This window comes from Hirundo rustica, chromosome 1 (assembly GCF_015227805.2).
Source record: "Hirundo rustica isolate bHirRus1 chromosome 1, bHirRus1.pri.v3, whole genome shotgun sequence".
Classification (NCBI taxonomy): Eukaryota; Metazoa; Chordata; class Aves; order Passeriformes; family Hirundinidae; genus Hirundo; species Hirundo rustica.
The window spans coordinates 119,903,168-119,916,345 of NC_053450.1; positions in this window are offsets into that span (position 1 = coordinate 119,903,168).

The window sequence follows — 13,178 nt, forward strand, 5'->3', positions numbered from 1 at the left end:
CGGCGAAGGATTTGGCAGGGTTCCAGCAAGGATTTAGGATATCTCAAATGAAAGGGAAAGGGTGAAGAACAAGGGGGGGGGGGGGGGAAGGGGGGTGCGGGAAGCAAGAGTCTGATTTATACCAACAAAAATAGGAAATTCAGCTAAAAGGCTGACAATCTGTTATCTGCTTATCACTCTGCATAGATGTTTCAGTGGTATCGGGCAGTAGGGAGTGTCAAATTCTGTTCATGCTGTTACACCCACACACAGCTCAGTAGGTTAAGACTGGCGTGTTCTAGCTTAATTGTGCCTGAGAAAGTCCAAGCACGTACTTTTGTAAGGTACTTTTTTCTTTACAGCTTTCTTTTCTTATTTTTATTAGCAAGATCAAAAAGGGCACATACAAGAGAAGACAAAAACACAAACTTGGTAGGATTTTATCAGGTCCAAATTAAACTGTTAGTGTGTTCCCACCAACAGACTATTCAACAGCACTTGAATGCCAAGCTCTTTCCAGGGCTTTACACTCTCACAAGGTGCTGACTTCTTCTGACGAAATTTGCTACTCAGTGTTTCATACCACAAGAGCAGCATCCACTGTACTTACCCTTATTGCCAAATAACAGTTGTGTTCAGGAGCCATTAGCGGAACACAGTATGGCTTTTCACATGACAAATACCACTGATGGAATGCTAGCCCACATTTCAAACATAACAATACAGCTCTGCTACCATGGCATAGTTACATACTGTGTCAAACAGCAGCCTCCTGTTTATGTCCACACTTTGGGTGAGTAGCCACCAAGTTCAGAAAGAAGGCAATGTTCAGTAGCAAAAAATAAAGGTGTTAATTCTTCAGGTCCAAAGTGTACCTGTAAATGGGAAGTGAGAAAAGAGAGTGAGAAGGAGGAGGTATGAACTCTTTACATCTATACTGGAATTTAAAAGCCCTCACTCCTTTTTTACCCAATGATTTTCATCGGGGGGGGGGGGGGGGGGGGGGGGGGGGAAATGCAAGTTCCATAGCTCTTTTACTTTATTCCAGAAGTTTTGAGATACAAGAAAATAGAAGAAAAAATAATCACATCTGAAGCTTTCTTAAACAGAGAAAAAAATTAATCTCTTATTTTCATACTGTAAATTCAGTTGCACTTGGTGAATAATAAAGAATTAAAATCTTTCTTTTATTTCAGTTTGCTGGTTGTACCTGTTCTTCTTTCTACAAATACAGAAATGGATTTTCTACAATTACAGAAATTCCTGGGGTAGGAAAAGAATGTGTTACACACTCCCATTACAGGAAGATGCCATACATAGTTTATTTGACAAATTATACTGCATTAAAAGGGAAGGTGTCTGCTGCAAGGCCAGGGATAGGCTCAGGCTGCTGATCCATATCTTTGAGATACACTAATGACAACAGGAGTTTGCAGAAGCCTCTATTAGAGGGAAGGTAGTTCAAATAAAAGAGCACCACCTGAATATTTCTCAGACACAAGGTGTCTGGATGTCCCCTGGCTGATGAGCAATCAAAAATATTTCAAGGATGTTTCAGTACCATTGAAGTAAAGCTGAAAAATCTTTGTTTGCCTAAATATCTTCTTAATCTCTCCATAACTTCAATTGAGGAGCTTAATGCTAGTCTACCAATACTAGAAAATATTTCTCATACACCACTCCCTGTTACAGAGAATTAATTTTACAATAGAAAATATTCTGTTTCATTCAGAAGTAGTCCTGCAGATTTTACAAGTTTCTTACCTAAAAAACAAATAAATCTTCCCTTAGACTAACAGCTGAAAGAAGTATCCTCAAGGGCTAATTTTAACTAGTGAGTTAAATTTGCCTAAACTGCCTTTACAGTTAATAGATAGAAAACTACTTCCCTAGAGAGTTAATTCAGTTGTTTCCTAGACCCAGAGAGCCTGTCTCTCTTTGTGGTCCCTGAAGGGAAGCTGAAGGGACTGGACAATGTTCATCTTTTGGGGTAGTCCTTTCCATGGAACACCTGAAAGGATTTGTGGTTGTTTGAGGAACAAATGGGAATGACAGAGATACGAATTAATTTTTCTCAGATATATATTTATGTAATAAGATAATGGGATATTAGCTACTTACAAAAACAAACCAAAATGGGGAAGGAAAATGTGCCCATTTAGGTTAGATTCCTGTTTTCAGAAGGTTACGTATTTTTTAATTTATGAAACGCTCTAAACACAAACCAAGCAGAGTTTGTGGTACAACTTTTTCAGGATTCCAAAATAACTTTGTGTTAATTGATACCAGCTGCTGTATGAAAGGAATAATCCCATGAACTAGAAGAACTTGATATACGGATGGGAAAAGAACAATAATGCCTAAAATGTTTTCAAAACAGCATGTTGAATTTTTTTTCTTGATGTTCTGGAATGAAAAGTAAAATCTGAGAAAACGGAAACATCCAGACACAGAGAAGATCCAGAAGACCAGCCAGTGTCATCTGTGTTATCCTGAGCAGCAAAATGACATCCCAGTAACCTTCAAATTTTGTGAAGAAACAAAATCACATATAAGCTTTTGGACAGCGGCTAGGCAACCAGCCTAACCAAGAACAAACAAAGTTTCCACAGAGGGATTTTGTGTTGGCCTCTGATCCACCAGTAACGAATCAAGTCTTCTTTACAAAACTTACTTTCCACTGTTGACTACTGTCTCTTTCACTCTGCCGTTTCAGGGAAAGGCAAAGAGGAGCTGTAACATCTGCTAAACACAGGGATCTGTCCTTCTCCTCCAGTTCTACCCTCTGCCTTCCACCAGATGAAGAGAAATCTTCAGCATGTGCTGCGTTCATCACCTCTTATAGGCCTGACAAATTTAGAGAACAACCTCTTTCCCAAATCCCCAGTGCTCTATTTACACAGGATACCTAGGAGAGACAATGGTGCCAGTTATTTAGTAAAGAGTTGTTCAGATGCTACAACACCACTGCAGACCATTGTGTGGGTGGGTGACATTTACTTGAGTTTCTGGGCAGTGAACAGATTGATCAGTTTCTGTTTGTTAATATACCTAATCCCTGCATGGTCCCAGTTTCCATGCTTCAGTACCTCGGTGTACAGGAAAACAGAATTACTTTGCATGAATGCTCTAATCTCCCAATCCAGAGTGTAACAGGACCACAGAAATTCTACCTTATTGCAAGCATCAGTTACTGGACCAGCAGCTTATTTCATGTAAAGTGAATTCAAAATGTGATCTCTAGAAGCTTGATCTTTGCTCGAACAGAATTAAAATCAAGTAGAAACTTGTTTCCACACATTTAAAATAACAAGCATATTAAGTTAATTTCTTGTTTGACAATGTCTTCTGGGATCAAATTTAAATCACCTCTTTTTAATAATGACAGAGATCTATTTACAGGCAAATGTCAGTAAGAGGAAGAAGCATTTCAACATGCTTAAAAACTTATTCAGGAACTTTACATGGAGAAGCGCAAGGAACCATAAACAAGAGGAGCTGTAGCTGGATGCCATTATAGGATCTGAAAAGATTATTCCTTAGAAAACATGACCATAATATGATTATTTTTCCATGGACTGGATACAGTGTTAGACACTATATATTTTCCAATGATGTAGTTAACTTTCTTGGATTTTATAATAATGATGCATGACACAATGTCCTCTGGGATTAATCACAAGTATTTTTAAAAGATGAGGCTTCATTATATCTTTGTTCTTTATATCTTGGCTTTTGTTAGCGCATTTTAATTAGTATCTGGTATCTGCTATAAACAGTAAACATAAAGAGCTTTGCAAAAATGTATTAGACTGTTTGTTTTCACACTCTAATGCATATTTGCACAATTTTACCATGAAAAAAGGAAAACATGCTAAGCTCTTGGGCTCTATCCCAAATGTCCTGGAATAGAATCTGGAAATTACTAAGAATGAAACCAAACCACATCATATTTCAGTAATTAACCTAAGAAAAGAGGGCACACTGTCTATGTGAAAGATAGTTTTGTGGGAGGCATTTGTGAAAAAAAGAAGCTTCTAGAAGAGACATGCAAGCAACTATTTAGAATTTGATTTAATTTTCTTTGACCAGGTAAAAACTTGATAAATGCACTGAGGTTACAAACTTTTTTCTTTCTTTCACAACAGTGGAGAAAATATTTATCATTTATTTCTCACTGAAGAAACAAAATGTATTTGAAAGAAATTGAGAATAAAAATACAGCCTGAAATTCAGTACAGTACCATTTATTTCACTAGTTACACAGATGTCAAAAATACAAAAGAACAACTTTGGGAATCTGCAGAACAAGTGAAATTATAGTGGATGGAAAAAACAGATGCTGACAACAAACAGCCTTGGATGCAGGGGACTGGATAAACGGACTTCATTATAATCACATGTATACTGATTTGAAGAAAGTTCTGGGGATTAATATTGCTTTTGTAATGCACTATAGCAACATATTAAAAAAAACACCACTCAGAACTGAAAATGCCATTTGTCAAGGACAGATGTACTTTCATTTCAAAGTACTCCTATCAAACTCTATCAGAAAACTTGAAAGGTTTAAAATGTGGCTCTTGTGAACAATTGGTATTGATATGACACCTTGATAGTATTTGAACGTGACACAAAAGTCATAAAAGTATATAAGCAATTGTAAGGTGTAAAATGATTTTTTTCCCACCAAAGCTAGACTTTAATGTGTTTCCAAATAAAACAAGATTAAGTAATTTATTTTGTCATATGATTTATTTATGGGCTGAAACACTGTAAACAACAGATAAAAGATACAGACTCAGATGTCAAAGTAAAAGATGAAAATCATTACATTTTATTAGCAGAAGATATATAAAAATGCCAAAATGAACTGTAAAGAGAGGGAAAGTGTTATGCTCAGAGGTCCTTCAGCAGAGTTGCATTTGTTTTTCCCACCTCCCCTAAAGGGGAATAATAGCTCTGAATTTAATTAAAAATCTATTTTTTAAGATTAAAGTAATGAAAAAGTTAAAAGACTGGATCACAAAGAAGAGTAACTGTGAGGATCTCAGGGAATATGAGCTGATGAACTCCCTTATATTTTATTTTCTCTCAACTATTTGTGGGAGGATCACTAGTGTTGCATAGGAATTTTTAGTCCTGGATAAAAGCAAGGATTTTATAAACCAATAAATTTTTCATTAGTTTTACATAAATTTTAGTAGCAATAGTTTAATTCCAGTCAAATTATTTCAATCAGATGAGTTGCTGCTGAATGCAACATTATACATTGTATTAACTGGGACATTTAGAAACCTGGTTCCTAACCACACTGCAATGTTTGAGACATTGTTTGCCATACATTTTTTCTTAACATGTAAAATAAAAACAAAACAGAAGAGAAAATGAGAATGAAACTAAAAAGGAATTTGAAAAACTTCTAACCACTGAGAGAATAGGAAAACCAAAACTGACTATTTAGACACTTCTAAGATTTTTTAGCATATTTAAGTGCCTAGAATTTTTTTGGTCCTCATAGAAATAATTCAAAACTGTTATGAAGCGATTTTTCATCCTTCACTTCACCCGTCCTTTTCTTCAGGCTGCATACTCCAAGAAAAGGCTGGAAGAAATAACCATGTTGCATTTGATCTGACAATTTCTGAACCTGGACATGGAAAAGTCAAAGTGATACATCCTTGCAAGTACATTGGCGGCACACATGACAACTCAGAGAAGCTGAGATCATTCTCAGATCATTCACAGCCACTGAAGGCCTGTAAGTCAAGACTAATCTCTTCTTCATCCAGGTATCTGGTAACATATCATGAGATTAAACATAAAGTAGTGTTATGCAAAGCAGACACAGAATCTAGTCATTTAAAAGCTAAAGGTTTTCAGGGCAGCTTCATCTAGAGCATGTTCTGCAAGTGCAATTCAAAGATGACCAAAGTTTGAGAAACCATGGCTAGGGGCATTTACAAAAGAAGCACTAGCACACTTCTTTCTTGCAAGGTGCTGTTGATTGTAAACATCCACTGCTCCTTGCCCATCCACACTACTTGGGCAGGCTCAAAGAGGTGAGGATAAGGTCATGAGAAAAGAGTTGGTATTAATCTTCAAAAGATAGTTTCATTTCAGGGGCTGCATTCTAATTTTTGCAGGTCAGTGCTGGTTGACTCCTACAAGAACTACGCACTCGTTAAAATTTTGATAATACTCATACATTAACCTTCCCCCGCTTCCCATTTTGTTTCTGTCAAAATCATGGAATGGCACCCAAAAGTCTGTACATAGAGATTTCCAGTGCCAAATAAACCAAGCATATCTTTTTATGCTGTATGGTTTATAATTTTCTTGATCCTGACTTCAATGGAAATGCTGTATGTGGAAGGATGACAAGATTGGGCCCTGAGGCAAGAGCTCTGTAGAATAGTGTGCAGGAATGTTATTGTTGGAATTTTAAGAAACAACATCTCTTAATTCAGCCAAATCCAGGCCATCTTCCTCATGCCAGTAATCAGTGAAACTACTCATATGAGTAAAGCTAAAAATAATTATGGTTTACTTGAAGAGTGTCTGTCTTTTGGGGAGTCTTACTCTGTTGTCTACATACAGTTGTACTAATGCCATCTAGTTGGCAATGCAAGGTGGTTTCCTTGCTCATTAATCCCATGATATAAATAAATAGATTGATCTGATCTACCATTTCTAGTGAATATTTTGCCCTGTTCATAAATAAGCAGAAAATTTGCTGCCTGTGTTCCAGCGAGTTTAAAAAACATGTGGTTCCATACTGCCAAAATAGGCAACTTGTACCTGATGCTCGTATCTGATGCTAAATCACACTAACCATTGCTTATTTCTATGAGTAATAAATTCATCATTCATAAAATTCAAATTTATGTGCCTACTCAGAGAATTTCAACTTTGCCCTTTAAACACTACAGCTCAGAGGTCAGCTTGACTATTCTCAAAGAAATGTTTTTGCCAGACTGCTTGAAGACCTTATTAAAGTTCCCAGTAACTCGTTGTGATTTCATGCAATTAAGCAACATATTTTGGACACAAAAGGAACACTCTGTTACCATTCCTCTTACATGGAGTGCTTTTTATTGATAACTTTTTAAGCAAGCTTAATGGAGCGAGATGGGGAAGAAGACAGAAGGATAAAAATAACAATGAGAACACAAAGCCGTAACAAATTCTAAAACTTTATTGCTTGATGTACCCTGAGAAGCTTGGAAGTACAAGTGTTTTCCCTATGAATTTAGTACTCTGTTTGCCAAACATTTTAATTTGTTGTTTTTCTAGCACAGAAGAAGCCAGCATGGTTTTGCCTTTTCCTTGCATTTCTGTTGGTGTGTTAAATTCATACTATTATATTTGTAAAGGTGTCAACAGCAATGTGCACAGCTCTGGAAACACAGTTGCATACTAGAAAATTGCCATGTAGTCCACCTATTGCTTTTCCTTTGTATGAAAGGCCTGTTGCTTGTTAATTACACACCACAGTGCATGGAACAGAGGGAAACTGGGCAGACAGTGAACACGCTGAGCCATACCATCCCTCATAGTGTAAATAGGAGGAGAATGAAAAAATGCAACAAAAATCTCTTCTAAAACAGAGCAGCACAAACTCCACCCACTATCCTCATCAACACTAAGTCAGTTTGTTCTGCAAACAGAAGTCAATTGGTGTTGCAGTGAGTGAGGAAGCTTCAGCCTTGGAAGGGGAGCCTTTATCTCCATGCAGTAAAAGCAATGACACTGATGCCTTCCAGACACCCAATATTCAGCCATTTACTTATAACCACATTTTGTGAAGGGACAAACTCCACACACTAGACTTGCTGGTTTATTGAGCTGCATCTCAGAACAGAGGAAAACTTTCACAAACAACTAAGTAAGCCAAAACAGGCAGATTGTGGCTCAGCTCTGAAGTTCCCTCAGTTAACCCCTGTGGCCACCTGACTGCAAGACAGCAAATGGATGTACAGTGAGAGGTTTCTTATTTTTCGTAAATGAGGCAGGAGATACCATTCAAACATGGTGAACACACATAACTGAAAACAAGCCATAATGGTAAAATGGGAAAAGGGTTGCTGCCTGGAGAGGAAAGGCTTATGGGCCAATGGCTACACGTTGACTAGTAACTTTCAACAAGTATGGGAGACCCACACCAGCAAATTAGCTTTCCCCTCTCTCTCCACTCGCTGAACTCTAGGCATTCAGCAGATGTTTTGATTTTTTAGATCATTCTACCTCTCATGGAGCTCAAATCCAAGTTTTAAGCAAACTGAAGAAGGAAACATTTTGAGTACAAATAAAGTAAAATGCAGACTTGCCGCACAAGCTACAAAACCATGAAAAGATATTTTTTTTTTTTTTTAATATGACCATCACAGACAATAGCTAAGAAAAATAAAGCATATACATAAGGGACATATTACCGATTATGAGAACAATAAATCACAGACACAGTGCACCAGCACTTAACAGCTGAAGACAGGCTATGGAATAGCACCTAGCCACAAAAAGACAAGGTCGAATAAATGTACTTTTAAGTATGGAATAATCTACCCTATATACAGGGTGCTCACTCCAGGGTAGTCACCCTACACTGTTATCACAAATGGGGGTGCTTGCAGGTGCAGTAACGACAGTGAACACTTTATTGTCATCCCTATCACTGTTCACTCACTTTATTTTTTTACACATATTATTACTTTGCATTGACTCTAGACAACGAAGAAAGCAGAAGGACCATGGGTTTCAAAACTTTACAAGAAGCTGTACCTAGATTTCCTCACAGAGAGCTGGAACCAGATTCCCCCAAAGTTATTAAAATGCTTTACATTTCTTCTTGTGACTGTCCAAAATATAGCATGTAGAAACCTGTACACACTACCACTCAACTGGCACAAGCACCTGATTGTAATTTTGAGGCATTTTTTGTTATCTTGTTTTTTTTGTCTTCCCTCTTATTTTCACTCCAACATAAAGTTTCCCTGTTCCACAAGCTCTTAGGCAGCATGTAATAATACAGCTGAATAATATAGCTGCAGAAGCTGAGGGCAATATAATAATTTGTGCAGAGTTTCATTTCCTTTAACTCATTACTATTTTCTAAATTCCTGTATGCATTATAGTCTGTATAAAACTCCAGAGAAAGGAGCATTAAATACTGTACAGAGCACAAAAGGTCTAGAACCCTTACCAGATCACAAAACCGCCCCACATAGCTCTGTACCATTACAGCAAAATACCCATAAAGGTTCTTCTCCTTCTCTGTCAATGATGGCTATTGGGAAAGGGAGGATGACACATTTATCCCAGAAATCTCCAAACAATATCCAAGAAACAAGCAGGTCTCTGCGGAAAAGTAACTGTATCATATTGTTATAACTGCTATCCTCCAGGCACAAAGACACTGTTGAGAGGCAGTAAACACCAGAAAAAAAACCAACCAACAAACAAACAAACAAACAAACAAACAAAAAACCCAACAACAAATACTCCACAAAAGAAAAACAAAAACCCTTTAAAAAAAAATCCAAAAGACAAGAGAGCTAGAAACATATTGGGAAAACTTCCTTCTTAGTTGCTCTGAGAAACAGCAGTTCAATCAAACCAATGACAATGAAAGAAGTGGGGTTTTTTTCAAATTAACATTTAAGGTAAGTAATTTTGTCAGACCGATAGCTTTTTAACTGATGTTTATTTTTCCACCAGATTACACAGGACAGGCTGATTAAAACAAACACTTGGTTAGTTTACCTTTAAATGTGAAACTTACATCAGAATGACTGAGCCCTATATTACAAAGCAGCCTTTGAAATGAATAATGCCTTAATCCTCAAGTGGCAATATTTTATCATACACAGCTTATTTGTCCATGTTCATCTGACTCTGCTTTGATATTTGTAATCATATGGATTCTTAGTATGAATGTAATTCTGCCATCAAAAGAGTATAAGAGAAAAACTTTCTATACTAATAACTCAAACAGCAAAACTGTTTGGTAAAAATACCAAATGAAATCAGAAAATATGATATAGTTTACATTTTAACTTAACTAAATTTCACAGAGGTGCTTTGTATGGAGAGGGAAGCACCTTAATCATCTGCAACTGATTGTAAGTGCACTCATTGCACACATCTATTTCATACAACAATGGAGTGGATTCTCATTTCCTTTATTTAAAATATATATAAACAGACAAACACAATATTTCTTCTAAAAACAGAGTAAATGCTAGTTATAATGTCCCTAATTTTGAGATACATTAATGAATTCCAATTATCTCAGGAGGTTGCTGTCATCATGAGACCTGAGCTTCATAGCTTCAATGTGCTTTCAGAAATACCATACTTCTGAAGGTGTTCTTCTGCTTGCATTTCAATATAAAAAAAAAGGTGACAGTTTGTCCTATGCATGTGTAAAAGTAAATCAGCAAGAAAAATTAAGTTCATCTGAAAGTTGTTGAATAGAAGGTTGGTACTTTGTAGTTAAAAATATAAATTAAATAGATTATTTTAAGACTCGTATTTATAAACACAAAGATAAGCAGCTTTATTTTCTGAATCTTTGAGTAGCTCTACTGACCCCAGTAAAGCAAGTTCAGACTCCTTTTCTGTGGAAAATCAGTCTTGCATGAGACATGGCATTTTTTTCAAGAAAAAAACAAACTGTTTGGGAGTAAATTGAGAATTAAAGTGCATGGATTCTTTTCATTTGATCACATACCAATGAAATAATAGAGATAATTCAAATAGAGGAGAATAAAAGTGGTTTGCATTGGAGATTCAATACTCTATTACTTAAAGATAAAGAATTTCTAATAGACATTAAAAGGAAAATCAAGGAATATATAAATTTTAATTTGGTCTCTGCTTCATATCATAGTGTACTGAAGGCTTTCAAAGTAATTCTTAAAAGCCGGATTTTAGGTGTATGTCATGAAATTAGGAAATGCCAAAGGCAAGAATAATTGAAGCTATTAGCAAAGATAACAATAAAAAATTGGAACATCAAAAATCCCATAGTAAAAAGCTTATGTAGAATTGCTACAGATTAAGGCACTATTGAATAATATTGCTGTTAAAGAAGCCAATTATTTTTATGGACCAAATAAATTTTTCTATGATAATTCATATAAAACTGGTAAATGGTTAACTGCCTTAATAAAAGGGGAAGAGAAATCTCAACATAACAGCAATTTATACAAAACAAGGGGTGATAATGAACAAGAAGAATTAGGTACATGATATCTCCAGGGCACGTTATGAGACTACATAAATCTGAAACTTCTGAAGATGATATCCAAAATTAGGGACTGAAAATGAAGAAATTGAATGTTATCTATCTTTTCCTTAGCACAAGAAAAAAGAGGCTGGCTATGGTCCAAAAGACATTGGGAACAGTTAGACCTCAGTGACGCTAGGTAAAGATGGTTGCCCATCAGATTTTTTTAATGCTGTATTTGAAGTATTTGGGCCCTTCAAGCCATGAATCTTCTAATTTTCTTTCAAATGAAGCTAAATACCTGCTACCACATTACAGAAATAATTCCCATTTTGAAACAGAAAACAAAGTCTTTGTGATTGTTCAGTTGTAAGCCTTTTTTGTCTCATTTGTGACAATATCAAAATGTTTATTCAGCAGAAAAAGAAAGGTAGCAAGAAGATATTCATGAAGATCTGACGGCTTCAGTAAAAAACGACTCCTATCATGGAACACTAATACCATATTTAACATTAGCATTATTTCTGCCCAAAATATTTTCTGCTCCCCTATCTGGTAGCTGCAATAGCTACTGAAAGACTGTATGACCAGCAAAATTGGCAAGGGTGTATAGATTTGTTTGAAATAGTGTCTTGAAAAGGCAGTTCGTGAGACCAAAACCTCACTTTGAATTGAGTCTTCAAACTCAACCTTTGTTTCAAAAAAATGTTAATTAGATGGCATAGTTTCCTCAGAGCTCTCATAAAGAATTTGTCCTTATTTATGAGTAAAAGCACCTCTGCTGAATTTAGTAGCCAATCCTACAGTGACTTCAGTACGTGAAAATCCAGTTTTCTTCATGTCTTCTTTGCATGATGCCTCAGGCAAAGATGGGTTAGTCCTACAAAGACTAACTTCATTTTGTTATTTTCATATTGTTCTGACTCAATCTGTTTTGTTAGAAAGAGCAGACTCGGTGAATAAGTTGTTTGTTCACTTAGCATTTGCTATTCAGAAACAGTGACACTGCAGGAATTCCAATGTTCAGGTGCCTTCCTTTTAAATCACCCACCTCTCATGCACGGTACTTGGAAAAAAAATGTTTCAGCTCATATAAAGGCTTATGATGAGAACAGGACATTTGGTCTCTGCATGACTCTTGATCTCGTACACAGCTCAATCCAATTGATTCATGTTCTTCTGCTTAGGATGAAATCTATAGGCAAGGAGAGTCAAGCACACTGTATGTATTTAAAACTTTCGAGTTTTTTCTTTTTCTATTTTCTTTGAAAAAACCGTGTGCCTGGGGAAGTCAAAAGCAATAGTGTTCAAGATTAGGATAGGAATACACATTGTCTGGAGAAGGGTTGTGTTTAAAAAGTCTGTATTTACATTTGTCTAGCTGAAAAAAGTCCTTTGTGTGGTCTTTGAACTACCTGACCTTGATTGCTAATGTTACAGATTGATACTTGTATTTTTTGCAAGAGAAACTGAGCACCATTTCTAAGTTTTGGTTGGTGTTTGTTTGTTTGTTTATTTGCTTGTTTGTTGGTTGGTTGGTTTTTTGTTTTGTTTTGTTTTGTTTTGTTGGGGTTTTTTATTTGTTTGGTTTGATTTGGTTTGGGTTTTGCGCGCGCGCGTGTGTGTGTGTGTGTGTGTGTAGACTTGGAAAAGATAGGGAAAGGGATTACAGGAGGTCATAGAAGACGTTAGCAGCTCTTTATCCAGGTCTCAGTCCCCCCTGAAGAAAGCCTGCCCTCCGATGAAAGAATGCCTTTTGGTTTCCAACTCTTGCAGCAGGGATAGCTTCATCTCATTGGACAGTTGGCACAACAGTAGACACCCTCAAGATTTATGATAAGTTAGCACCATGGGGACTCTACTAACTGCTTGTAAGACTGCAGTTGGAATTATTAGATTTCAATAACAGTTGCAGACTTGGCCTTTAATCTGATTTCCAGTGTGCTGTTTTATTTCTGCCTCATGCAGC